The 13,467-nt window shown below is 43.7% G+C and overlaps 1 pseudogene; it reads left to right on the top strand.

Moving 5' to 3' along the window:
* Window positions 1-7,281: 7,281 nt before the first annotated feature.
* On the top strand, window positions 7,282-7,401 carry LOC112480056 (annotated as a pseudogene).
* Window positions 7,402-13,467: the final 6,066 nt, after the last annotated feature.

The raw sequence follows: 13,467 nt of genomic DNA, 5'->3' as shown, positions 1-13,467 counted from the left end.
GTCTGTGGCAGAGACCAGATTCTACCGAGCTTTATGAGCGAGTACATGGATGGCTTCTCAGGTCTCACCCGGGACAGACAGACACACTGCAGGTTAGACACCCTCTCTGAACGGGGACATCGTTCCAAGTGACCCAGCACCTCTGCTTGGGCTGCACAAACCATGAAGGCTGTTTGCAGGGAGGGGTGTCTGGGCTCAGCTCCCTCTGCTATGCTCGGCCCCTCCATCCCCGCCTCCGTGCCTTCTGCAGTGACCCACGGAGCATCGCCACACGCCCAGCTTTGGGTCCAGCGCTGGGAATTCAGCGTGGCCATCACGCCAAGCACCGATCCCAGAAACCAGTGCTCCCAGAGCCTGGGTCCCTGGCCTTTGGCCTAAGGTCCCTCATGCAAGAGAGAGAGGGAGAGACTTGTTTCCTGGGCCCGGAATGAAGTGGTCGTGTTTGAGAGGAACGTTCTAGGCGTGGACATGACTTGGCCAACGTGGCCTAAACGTTTTATTCCAGCACAAGACGCACACAGAGAAGCACACAACTCATGAGCCGGCGAACGTCCACACTCAAGCAAGCGTCAGCAGAGCAGGGACGCCACCGGCACCCCCAGAGGTCACCAGCCGCTTCCCCTTCCCCACCGAAGGTGACCACAACATGAAACTTCGGACACACGGGACACAGCTCGGGCACTTCTGTCTCCAGCTTCTACGAGTCCCTTCGTAGCTATGCACATGGCTGCAGTCCGTCCCTCTGTCCACCTAACGCCAGGACGAGGACTCCATCAGCCCAAGGTCGACGTAGCTGTGCCACTGGGGTTCGATTTTGTTGTTTTTTTAAATTTTTTTCCAATTACAGTTGACATACACTACAGTTGACGTTATATTAGCTGCATGGTGATTAGACATTTATATAACATAGGAAGTGACCCCCCAGCTAAGGCTAGTAACCATCGGACACCATGCAAAGCTATTATAGTATTATCGACTATATTCCCATGCTGTACTTTACATCCCCGTGACTGTTTTTATAACCGCCAACTTGCACATTTTCATCCCTTCCCGTTTTTCACTCATTTCCCCCAAAACCTCCTCCCGTGTGTAGCCATCAGTGTGTTCTCCGCATCCGTGAGTCTGTTTTGTCTGTTCATTTATTTTGGTTTTGGATCTCACATAGAAATGAAATCATACGGGATTTGTCTTTCTCTGTCTGACTTATCGTCGCAGGTGGCAAGATTTCCTTCTTTTTATGACTGAGTGATATTCTACTGTATGTGGGTATCACGTCTTTTTTCATCTGCTTTCTCTGTCTGACTTATTTCACTCAGCATAACACCGGCTGGGTCCGTCCGCATCGTCGCAGACGGCAAGATTTCCTTCTTTTTATGACTGTATGTGGGTATCACGTCTTTTTTGATCTGTTTGTCTATGGATGGACACTTAGGTGGCTTCCATACCTTGGCTCTTGTAAATAATGCTGCAGGGAACATAGGAGTGTGCAAGTCTTTTCGAGTTAGTGTTTCGGATTTCTTTGGCTAAATGCCTAGAGTGGAATTACTGGGTCGTAAGGTAGTTCTATTTTTGATTTTTCGAGGACATTTCCTCCCATTTTCCATAGTGGCCGCACCATTTTACGTTCCCACCAACAGTGCACGAGGGTTCCCTTTTATCCACATCCTCGCCAACACTGGTTGTTTGTTGATTTATTGATGATGGCCATTCTGATAGATAACATAGCCATTCTACACTGATGCATATGGATACTTGGGTAGGTATCGCAAATGGTACAGCTATGGACCAACCTGTTCATCTTGGATAAACACGTATCTGTTGAGCATGCACCTAAGTCTGGGATTACTGGGTTGTAGAGCATATATATGTTTTTTTTTTTTTTAATGGATACTGCCAACGCATTTTTTGGAGTGGTTCTATAACTTATATCCCCATGTGAGCAACACTTGGTATTATTTGTCTGCCCACTGTATCGCCCTGGTGGGTGATGGGTCTACGGTGGTGTAACATCCTGGGTTTCACGTGTTCCTCTGAAGATAATTGATATTGACCATTTTCTTGTAAGTTTAGTGTCCACTTGAATATCTTCTCTTGTTCAGTTTTCTCCTAATTTCTTGATCCTTTGCTTTTTTTTTTTTTCACCCTACTTTTGGTCAACGTGAGTGAAAATTAGCGTTTGTTCAATATATGCCTGGCTCAGGTTCATGTTCATGATTAACTGTCAGAGAAAATAACTGTATTAATAGCTATGAGAAATAGTATTGTTACTCTGTATTATTTCATTCCCCTTCACGAAGACTTTAAGAAACAAGAGAGGCCTCGTACCTCGATCCCCTTTTGGCAGAGGGGTAAATTGAGGCACAGAGAGGTCAGGTGACTCGCAGACGCTCACACAGCTGAGTCGGTGCCTGCACTGGGGTTTAAACCCAGGCAGCCCATCTCCCTCTGGGGCGTCTGCGCTTAACTCCGTCCTCGTTGGCTTCCAGGCGAGGGAGAGCATGCGCCTCAGCGCCTGGCCAGACGGACCTTCGAGGCTGGCGACTCCCGCCCACTCTGCCACCGTCCTCATTTCCCCTCATGCCAGCCGTGGCCCCTCTGTCCCCTCTGCTGACTCGGGGCCCCTTTGCGGGGAGGGCACTCAGTGATTCGTTTTCATATCACTGTCGTTAAAGGAACGGAAGGAAGGAAATGATTGTCTCATAAAACGTTTAATGACCACCAAAATAAAAACTGCTTAGCACTAAGATATGTCATGGTCGCCATCAAGAGCCAGCATCCACACGGGAGGAAAATCGACTGAAAATGCTGGAAAATATTCCAGTGGAAAAATACAGGCTCCCTTCTGGCCCACAACCCCCTGCCTTCGAGCTAGAACTACGGTTAAAATAACAGTAATAATAATAACATAATGGAGTAGCTCCCATAAACTCATAATCAGCCCTGTCCACCGTTTGAGTAAACAGAGAGGCCTTGTACCTTGACCCGAAGACCAAGGATCTTGAACTTCACTGGAAAAAAAAAAAGGGAACATGGAGAGCCAGGAGCCAACGAGCGTCAGCAGATACTGCTCCTGTGTCTCTGCGGAGCAGGTTGCAGGCTCTACCAACAGTAGCCTTGATGGCACGGGCTCGTTGCCACATCCCACAGGACCCCGAAGGTGCCTGGCCCTCCACATGCAATGGGAAACCAAGTCCTGCCAGTCTGAGCTCTCCCTCTGCTCCTGGCTCCCCGGTGCGGGTCTCTGCACCGTTATGGTAGCCTCACTGCTAACCTGTCTCCCTGGCCACCTCTGTCCTTCCTGCTGCGGCCCCCCAATCCCCACCTCTCCCGCTGCCACTAGGGGACAAACCCTAAGAGGCCAACCTGAAATGGCACGTTCTCGGCTCCCCAGCGGCAAGGAGAGGAGCCCACTGTGGAAGGGACAGCGGCTTCTGCGTCAGCCCCGGCTCCCTGGCCTCCTGCAGCTCGCAGACACCTGTCCTGCTCACACCTCCGTGCCTGTCCCCGTGTGTCCCCCTTCTACCCTTTCTCCCCATTGCTATCTCACCAACTCGCAGACTTTCTTCGAGGTACTGATGGAGGCTTCCTGCTGCTGCTCCAGGCTGCGCCGAGCCACCCCGGCCCCCGGTCCCCCGCACCTGTCTGCGTGGAGCACTCAACAAAACGAGAGACCACTGTCTCCCCCCATCCTCCGGCGCTGTGTCCTGTGACTCACCCGCAACTCCACGGCACCTGGCGCAGTGTGTGGCTCATGGCAGGTGACCCTCTGACCAGCCGTGAGGAATCAGGCCAGAAAACGGACCCGAGATTCTGATGCTCGGTAGGAAACAGGACCACTGTGACGCTGCTGTCGTGAACTCATCCGGTGGATGAGCACAGAGCGAAGCAACTCCTTTCCCCTGCAGATGAGCGAGTCTTATAAGGGAGGCATCGTCTGCTTTTGTGCTATTTCGCATTCTCTCCCAGACCCAGTGGGAAAGAGAAAAAGCGAGATCCTAGCCAAAAAAGGCGACTAGGAGTAATTATCTCCCCCGCCCCCCAGAGTTCCACAAACATCGGCCACGGAGAAGGGGCGGTGTTGACCGGTCAGGCAGATGTCTCACTGGCCAGGTCAGAGAAGCGGCAGCCTTGCCAGCATGAGCAGCAGCCTCCACACAGGCTGGGCGTGCCTGTCACTTCGGGCCATCCTGTGGAGAGGCCACTGGCTCTCCCTGACCTGGTCAAAGGTGCAGCAGGTGGGGGCTGCCCGATATTAGAAAAGTCAGGAAAGAAAGAGTAGGGGTAGCTTAAACACAGTGGAGGGTGACCAGACATGTAGAGTCTGAGTCCTTGAAAGCACATTGCTCAAAGCCAGCCACCCGTTTACACACACCGCGGCCCCAATCCAAACGGCTGCATTTCAGTCAGGCGGTCAGCATCCTCTGAGGCCAGCAGGCCTTGCCACCTCAGGAGGAAGACCGTCTGGGCCCTAAGAGAATCTCACTACACAATGATTTTTGCCCGGAAGGGTCCAGGCCCTGTGTAGTATGGAGTCATCCCTCACTTGACAACTCCAATTCTTTGTACCTCACCTGCTATTGGCCCCTTAGTGTCCTTTCGGAGGGCTGGCCACGGCCCTGGACCAGACACCTGGATCCTGTCCTGACTCTTAACGTCACCCTGAGTCAGACTCAGCACAGTGAAATCCAGAGGCCTCGCCCACCATCGATGAATCCGTACTGTAGAATACTACACGCTCGTTAAGAACACACAAACGCAGGATGGTCTCTCAAACATCCTACTGAGCGAAAAGAGCAAGGTCATCGAACAGTGTCATTTAGATAGGGCTGTTCGCATGAAAAGGAGGAAAAGAATATTTATACGCATGCTCATACTATCTCTGAAAGACCTTATAAGAATCTAATAAAACAAGCTGTCTCCGAGATGGGGATTTGGATGGACAGGGATAGGGCAGCAAGAAAGTCGTTCCTCAACCTTGACCCTTCCAAATTTCAACTATGTGACTACATTAACTAGTCATTAAATTTTTGTTGTGGTTAAATAACGTTAATTGGGTTCATGCTTGACAGGAGGGAGGTAGACAGGATGAGAAAGAGAGGCAGAAGTCAAAGCTAATTCTGAGATCTCTCGTCTGGTCGCTGGATTAGCTAAAATAGGGTCTCTAAGAAGAAAAGGAAGGTTTGGGGCAAGGCGAATAAATCTGAACTGGGACTGTTGAGGTAGAAATGCAAGAAATACCCAAACAGAGATATTTACGAGGACATCGAAGGCATGTCAAGAGACGAGGTCATATTGAAAATGTAGATTCGGGGTCATCTTTTCAGAAATGCTGTTTAAAGCCATGAGAATAGATGATCGGCTCGTCTATAATCGAAAGGGACACTCAACCTGCTTTGGAAACAAAAGAAGGGGAATCTATTGAGTAAGTTACTATGACATTTAAGGAGTGGCACAGATATGGCTGAATCGAAGGATTCTTCTTCCTTCTTGAACCTACGGAGTGAGAACCTTTTTCCCCCTCAGAATCTTGATACTGTTTTTTGAGGCAGTTCAAGAAATTCAGCAGGGAAGGAAGGAAAAAATAGGAGACAGTACTGTGGGGGCAAGTAGACTTGAGGGAAGGTTTCTACTTAAGGTGAGAGAGCTGAGCCCATGGGGAGGAAGAAAGTTAAGATGGAGGGGCCAGCTGTGCTCAGACAGCCTGGCGTGACGAGCTCAGGTACAGGACCCCTGGGCGGAGGCAGAGAAATTTCCACTGACGCCGAAGGGGAGGAAGAAAGATGGGTTTTTGCTGCGAAGATGGCCGCCAGATGAAGGAAGGATATTACTTCCTCAAAAAATCAAGCCTAGGACCTCCCGTCAAGAGAGAAATAAGATCACGCTTAAAACAAACAACCAAACAAACATTGTGGCTTAAAACAATACCCCCCTCTTTTTTTTTTCTTCATAAATCTGCGATTGGGCAGGGATCAGCAGGGACGTCTGCTGATGTCAGCTGGGACCTCAAATGGGTCTGAGGGACCCACCCCCAAAAGCTCAGTTACAAGGCTGGCAAACGGCCCCTCACTGTGGCTTCCTTGCCAGGAGGTCTCCTGATAGACAAGCTTCCTCGCAGCATGGCGCTGGCTTCTGAAAGCAACTCTCCTGAGAAATAGGAGTAAAAGAGAAATAAAAGCCCCCTTATTCCAAATGACTCTGAAACACACGAATCAAACTGCATGAAGAAATCAAAGACTAAAAACCGAGCCAAGAGTTTCAGGTTCGGGGGGGGCGGGGGTGAAGATGGAGGATGGAAGGTAACCATCAGCGTTTCCTTTTCCAAACCTCGTTAAAATATTATTTTAAGAATCAATAAATCCAAAAAGGATGAAGAGGATGGCAGAAGCAAGGAACAAAGTTTCGGAATTTTTAAACCAGAGAGATCAATGATAGATTAAAAAAAAAAAAAAAGGAAAGCCTGAGCCAATAGTGGTGACATCGCAAACTAATATGATTGGCGGTAGATACTTCAAAAAAATCTAAGGAGTTGGCCGCATCAGTTAAAGTGGGGCGATCATGAGGGAGTCCTTTAAATACAGCAGAATGATTGAAGGTCTGTTAAAAAAAAGAAACGATCACCAAAATCCTGTCTGCCACTCTGTGAACCTGGAAGACTGCCTTTCCCACGCCCCACTCAAGACCAGAAGGAATAAAACAGCCTGTCTGGGACTGATAGGCCACAGGTGGAGTCGAGGTAGAAACTAGGTGGATTAGTGCATATTGGATGCTGAGACCCTGGGAGGAGATTGGACCCTTCTTCTCTGAAGGGCACGCCCGGTGCAAGAAGGTCTGCAGAGACTGACATCAAACATTTCATAAACGAATGACCCAGCCTGATTGTGAGCACCGGTACAAACACGACACCATAAGTGCTTGCCATTTCCCATAGCTTTCTCGTGGCTTTCCACTCTCCGACGCGGGTAGACCACCGACAATTGCCAGTCGCCTGAGAAAGTCTTCCAACCTAAAACATAGAGACCAAAACACACAGAAAAAAGAAATCAACTTGGAGGAAACAGAGTGTGTGCAGGAGGAGAAGTTTAAAAAGCTACCACGGGGGATCCTTAGAGAAAGACCAGATACTGTACCCAGAAAACAAGAACAGAATACTATTTCTAGATGAAAATTCAGAGAACGGTAAGAACTATTGGAAAATTTTTAAATATGATGGAAGAGATGAGAAACGCGGTAGAAGAAAGAGAAATAAAATTGGGGGAAACTACCTAAAAAATAGACCAAAAAGTCTACGGCCATGCCACCCTTGAACAAGCCCGATCTCGTCTGATCTCGGAAGCTAAGCAGGGTTGGGCCTGGTTAGTACTTGGATGAGAGACCACCGAGGAAGACCAGGTGCTGTAGGAAAACCAATGATAAAAAAATAAAGAAAGGAAAAAAATAGACTGAAAAAAATAAAAGATATAGAAATAAAACAAAAAAGATTTTTTAAAAAATTAGAACTCCAGCCCAGGAGGTATCACATCTCACTAATGGGTTTGGGGGGTGGGGGCGGAGTGGGCAAACAGAGGGGAAATATTCAGCAATGAAATTATCTAAAAAAGTTTCCCGACACTAAAAAATATGAGTGTCCTGATTGAAAACGCTTCCTGAATACCTGGCACATTAGATGAAAATAGATCCACCCCAAGCGACATATTGCAAAATTTCAGAACAGTAGGGACGAAATGAAGCTTCCACGAAGAAAAAGAAATACACCAAACATAGAGAATCAGAAATCAGAATGGCTTTGGAGTTCTCAAATATACTGATAGAAAGCAACGAAGCCTTGCTTTCAAATGCTGAAATTTACTCCCCACTGAGACTGTTTATCAATAAAGCATGAGGGTAGATAGAATACGCCACCCCTCAGCCTGCTTTTGCTGCATAATGAAACCACGAGCTCTCAAAGGCATTCACTCTATGCAGTTTTATTCTTGCCCAGATGTCTGTGGTTTAGCAGAAGATGACTCGCCTGTAGGCTCCGAAGTTTGCAGGTCACCCGAGGAGGCTCTGAGCCATGTTTAAACCCTGACTGTTAATCTAAGCAAAACTGCGAGATGCTGTAACTGTAACTTGGAGACCGAGGGGCTAGGAAGAGTGAGACAGGAGAGGAAAGAAAGCTGAATCCTCACTGTGGAAACAGGAGTGGACTGGAAGAGCATGAGCTCAGAGCCCGATTGCCTGGGTTTGAATCCCGACTCGGTCACTTACGAGATGTATTATGATCTTGGGCAAGTTATTGACTCTCTCTGTTCCTCTTCCGTTAGATGGGGTTAATAATATTACCTACTTTTCAGCACTGTTATGACCATTAAGTAAATTCATAGATGAAGATTACCCAGAAAAGTGCCTGGCACATGCTAAGTGCTATATAAATGATTGCTTTTATTGTTTATCCCGGTGGAGAACCGATAGAAAATGCCTAAACAGAAAAAAAATTAATCAAGAAGTAACCGTTCAATTTACTTATTTATAGACATCAATGTAAATACCAAAATAATTTTACGTAAGAGGTGGAGAGGGTTTCCTCTGAGAAAAAGGGGGGAAAAGGAAGTTTCTTCCAACAAAACTGTAGGAGTGCTCGATTCTTAGGGGCATTCTAATTTGAGAAAAATAAAAACTAAAAATAAAGATGAAAAGCGAGACGATGCCAAGCCATGGGTGAGGAAGACAACCATTATATTTCTTCGATATCGGAAGGCCAAGATGGTTCTACGATGTTGGACATGGAAGATGGAGATCAAAATATTGACTTCCAGAAGCACACGGAAGGTGTCTATAGAAGGAAAAACTTGCCAGTTTTCACTTAATCCAAGAGACAGTAGTGTGTTTGTAATGAGTAAAAACAGCTGGGCTCAGGAATGTTCTAACTCGGTGGTCCCCAACCTGTTTGGCACCAGGGGCCAGTACTCCTATGAGAATCTGACGCCTGAGGATCTGAGGCGGAGCTGAGGCGGTGATGCTGGCGCTGGGGAGCGGCTGCGAATACAGGTGAAGCTTCCTTCTCTGGCCCGCCGCTCACCTCCTGCTGTGCGGCCGGGGTCCTAACAGACCGCAGACTGGTCCACAGCCCGGGGTCTGGGGACCCTGCTCTAACTGCTGCCATATAATATTCACTCTTTTCAGATATACTGCTCTGGTTCTCCCTCCCTCCTGCAATTCATTTGTGGTACCTTAAGAAATATCTGTGAATATTCATAGTCCCGATGCTCTCTCTCTTTTTTTAAACCACTGAATATGAAAACATTAAATAAGTTCGTGAGCTTAAAGCAAATTTATTGTTAAAATTCCCCCTTTTTTCAATTGCGCCATTCTCCTACAACTTATATTTTCTAGGTAGTTTTGTTCTCACCTATTAAAATAAATGAACAACCAACCAACCAGCTGATCCCTGAGAACTTGTCTTAAAAATCAAAAGAAAATCGGCCAAGAAAATCAGAATACAAAATCACTCCACATAAAATTAATATAAGAGAATAGTCTGACAAACGCACACACATGCATTTAGGATGTTTTAAAAGGGAAATGAAGGCGTAATTTCAACTGAAAATAAAGAAGAAAATATAAAACAAAAACAAGCAGAAAATGAAACCAAAATAGGTCTATTTAAAAAAAGAAAAGCATTAGAACTCCTTGAAATGAAAAAGGGAACCATTGAAATAAAATATGCAACGGATGGGATAAACTCTAGACATGACATAGTCAAAGATAAAACAGTGCCCTAAAAAATAGTAGTGAGAAATTAAGTCAGAATGCAGTACAGAGCAGCGATGAAAAAATTAATGAGAACTAGAGTGACTTGGAGATGAGATGGAGAGATTCCAAGAAACGTCTAACAGAAGTTCCAAAATACAAGAAAGAAGGGCAAGACAGAAAAGAAACCTTTAAAAAAATATGCAGATAATTTTTCAGAATTGAAGAAAACGTCCTCAGGTACGTTGAATACTAAGCAGGAAAACTAAAAAAAAAAAAATTTCTGCACACAGACACATTATAGTGAAACTTGAGAACACTATGGATAAAGGGACAACCCTAAAAGCCATAATAGACAAAAAGATACATTATCTACCAAGGAATTTCAACAGACTTCTTATCAGAATGGTAAACGCCAGAAGGTAATGAGGTAATGCCTTCCAACTTGCTTAGAGAAGTGTCTGTAGGAACCATTATTATCTACGGAGGAATAAACTAAGACACTGCTAGGTTCAGTAATTCTCTCGAGGTTCCACAGGTAGGATTCAATTCCAGTCTTAGCTCCACAGTCCACATTCTTGGTTGTCAATTGCCCTGCATTTATAGGAATATAGGGAGAATTTACATAATCAAAGGATTATGCCAACCAAAGTTAGGCTAAGTGTTTAATAACAGGAAAATGAGTAAATAATGGTTTAGTCACACAACAGAACACTAAACGCTCGTTAAAATGCATAAATTTACCTACACCCATGGACAGGGATGTATCTCAAAATTGTAAGGTACCATCGGCCAGGAAGATATACTCAGACCTCTGAACCCGTTAACTCAAGAAGAATTAAAAAATCGAAAAGAAGAATTAACGACGAGGTTAAATCTTTTTCTTCGGAAAAATCTCCTCCTGCGAAATATTCCTTTACAGCTTTTCAACAACTTTGAGGATTGGAGGAATGAACTACCAGACTCTAGCGTTTGGAGCGAGAATTTCTTGGGCGTCTGAAGGTTTAAACGGGCTAACGATCGGATCACACCTGTAGAGGTGATATGAACAAATGAAACTCACAGTTAATTTAACATCCAGGTGATCCTATTTATAATTGATCTCTTCTCAGCCTTTTGGCTAGAATCAGTGTGTATAATTTGTGATCGATTCCCATTGATTATTCTGTCGACTTACGAGAGTGCGCAAAAAAAAAAAATCATCTTTGAGTTGTCAGGAATGAGGAAAAGTAAAAATCAAGAGCCAGTTTCGGTTTATTTATGAGGAGTTAGAACAGGAAGCTAAAAATGCTTCAGAATAACGCTTCAGATCACGTTGAGAGCTGATCCTCAGAATGGCAAACACAATTATTTGTTTGAAACGAAGTATTTTGCTAGGATATCCCCCAACTGGCCTGAAGACAGGTAAAAAATGTCGAATATGGGAGCTTCCCCCCAACTATTAAATAACTAGACAGATAAATACTACTTTTCAATTTTAAAAAAGGATCTTATGTTTAGATTGTTGAGGCTGTTTTACATACTCTCTCTCTCAATTAGCCTCCCTGTCTGGAGTCTGGTGTCCCCAGCGTCCATGCTGAACACCAGGACTAAAAACGACACAGGTACTTCTGACATGCTCCCTTGGTACCACACGCCCCAAATAACATCTGTCCTCTCAGCTGGACCGAAAATTTGGCGATGGGAGGGACTGCCTTATTCACCTTCAGAAAGTTCAAAAAGTGTTTGCTTGCTAAATAAATCAAAGAACTGGTCATATTGTAATACCAGAGAATGTTAGTAGGTGGCGCCATGTTTTCTGTTTGAGCCGAAGAAAAAGGATAACTGGATATTTGAGACAAGAAACCCAGGAGCACAGGGGCTTTGGGGGCCACAAAAGCACCCTTACTAATTGATACACTCACACGGGTACCTGGGGGGAAAATACACCTGTATACACCTGTTCATAAAAGTCCCTTTCTGCAAAGGACTTTTAAACTCAGGCCCAGAGTTTAATTTATGCCACTGTGTGGGGTCAGTAACTCTTTCCGTGGTTAATGTTAGAAAAGTGAACCCGCCCTTTATAAAAAGCTGTGTCTAAATTGCCACCTAGTGAAATTACAATAAAACTATGCGCAGACCTAAATAATCTGAGCGCAAAAATTCCTTACACTTTCATGAAAGAAAAACTCATATAATTTTCTAAACAGAAGAACCCAAGAAGTGATTTAGATATATTTAACAGATATACGAAAGTTTTAAAATTTGATTTGTGACCAGAAGACATTTAGCTACACCGATATCTAAAATCTCGACGTTTCCTGGAAAAATCTAAAGCCTAGATAATTAATGAATTACTCGATTCGTATGTACCCAGGGATTAAGTGTTATATGAACTAGCTTTTAAATCCTTTCCGGAAAGAGAGCATTCAAAATGTTTAAAAAATTGTGGGTGGGCTTAGTAGCCAGGCAACAATTCAATTTAACGTTTATTGAACGCCCCCTCTGAATCAGGCACAGGGTTAGATATTAGGCAGCCTCTATTAAAATATAATAAATTTTATTTTTTAGCTATCACAGCACTCATGCAGCATTGAAAAATTAGGAAACTAAGAGTAACCATAATATAACCACCGCTATGAACATGTGCTGTACTTCAATCTAAGTTTCTTCCCTAAAGTTTTTTAAAATCTAAATTTTTAAACCTCACTCTACACAATTTTTTTTCCACCCAGCATTTTAACGAAATTATTTCTCATGTTACTGAAAGAAACTTCCTACATAAAATTTTAATCTTATTTAATAATGCACAGATTTTTACAGCTTTGCTGTTGAGAAATCTATCTACAGAAAAACTGCATCGTTCACACGCCCGCCAATAAACGATGAAAATGCCCAATTCTCCACCTTTATTACTGAGTATGAAGATTCCTTTAAATATTTACCTAAATAAGTGCAAGGCTTATTATCTTGAGTTTTCTCCTGTTTTCTATCTTACATTACAAGCTAAAGTTAGCATTTTTCATATGCTTAACGACAGTCTATGTTACTCCTTTTATAAATTTCCCATTTATTTTTTTTAAACTGTTTTCTATGAACATGAAAAAAAGAATTTGTCCTTTTCTTATTGATCTGTTAAGACTCTTTGTATTTTAAGGGCATTAATTGTTTTCTTGTCTCATGTGTTGAGATTTTTGAGTTCTTCAATGTAGAGAAGCTTTTAATTTTTATATAGTTGATCATTTTCTTCATGGTTTCTACTTGAAGTGTCGGGCATAGGAAAGAACTCTCGACTTTAATACTAGATTCAGCTATATTTTTTTCTAGTTTAATATTACTTCTTTTAAAAAGCTTTCGTACTTCTGAAATTGATTTGGCATAAGGAGAGAGGGATCCATTTCTTAAATATCCATCCCTCACAAAAATAATAATTAAAATGCCACCTTCATCATTGAGTAAATTCTAATATATACTTTGATACGTATCTGGATGTCTCCTTTATTATATTTATCTGTTTAACTATTTCGGCCCTGGAATCATACTGTTTGATTATAATTACGTAACATATTTCAACACCTATTAGGGTAAATTTCTCTTGATTACATTCGTTTCTTTTTTTCAAAAATTTAAAAAATATTCTCATATATTTATTTACCTAGATACATTTTAGAAACATTCAGTCATGTTCCAAAAAAAGCATCTCACTCGAATTTTTAATCGAGTGTCATTATATACACATATTAACTTGGAAAAAATGGA

The sequence above is a fragment of the Pteropus alecto genome, unplaced genomic scaffold (genome assembly GCF_000325575.1).
Source record: "Pteropus alecto unplaced genomic scaffold, ASM32557v1 scaffold80, whole genome shotgun sequence".
Taxonomy (NCBI): Eukaryota; Metazoa; Chordata; class Mammalia; order Chiroptera; family Pteropodidae; genus Pteropus; species Pteropus alecto.
The sequence above is the reverse complement of the archived record's forward strand: the minus strand, read 5'-3'. Positions and strand labels throughout refer to the sequence as shown.